The sequence below is a fragment of the Salvelinus fontinalis genome, chromosome 27 (genome assembly GCF_029448725.1).
Source record: "Salvelinus fontinalis isolate EN_2023a chromosome 27, ASM2944872v1, whole genome shotgun sequence".
NCBI classification, from domain to species: Eukaryota; Metazoa; Chordata; class Actinopteri; order Salmoniformes; family Salmonidae; genus Salvelinus; species Salvelinus fontinalis.
In genome coordinates this window covers 1,754,103-1,754,877 of record NC_074691.1, presented here as the reverse complement: position 1 = coordinate 1,754,877, position 775 = coordinate 1,754,103, and positions in this window count along the sequence as shown.

The following is a 775-nucleotide window of genomic DNA, read 5'->3' as shown; positions in this document are numbered from 1 at the left end:
GATGAGTACTTTGACTAGATCTCAGTTGAATTTGTCACACGTAATACGCTAATTCCATACATAGTCTTTGATCTACACATAGTTATTTGCTGTTTTGTATCCATCATTCCAACATTAGCCGGGGTATTAAAACAACAACAAAACACTCCAAAAGATTGCTGAGGCATTGACCTGAATACAGTATGCATCCACTTGAGATATGTATTATATTCATGTTAATAGATTATCTTTATTTGTAACTCGTAAATCCAGTGGTTTACTTGGATTGAAATAAGTGCCGGTACTCATTTTGGGTGCCGGTACTGTTTACATTTGGGTGCAGGAGGTCCACAATACTTTTGAGCTAATATGCTATAAGAGGAACAGGAGCTCAAGCAGTAAAACATTAGTTGCCCATACTCAGCTCCGGTGAACTCCTGCCCAGGTCAAGCACTGCATAAACCCCATAAAGCAGAAGTGAAAGATGCAGGCCCATGTTTAGTATAAGGGTAGAAAAAAAATATATATATGAATAACAGTTTTTTTCTTTTTTGAGAGCATGCTTTTATAGAAGGGAAACTGATGTAAGAGAAGGGAAACTGACGATAGAGATGTAGGAAAGAAATTTCCACATCATCAACCCCTGATTGCGCCACAGAGACAGTTTTGTGGATTGTCAGTGTGGTGAGGCAGCTGATTGGTTGACGTTCATCATCCTAGCTCTACAATGGCCAAAAAGTGTTGTCAATCAAAACAGCGAATCGTTTGTGTTTTCTTTCAACACGCCTGTCACATA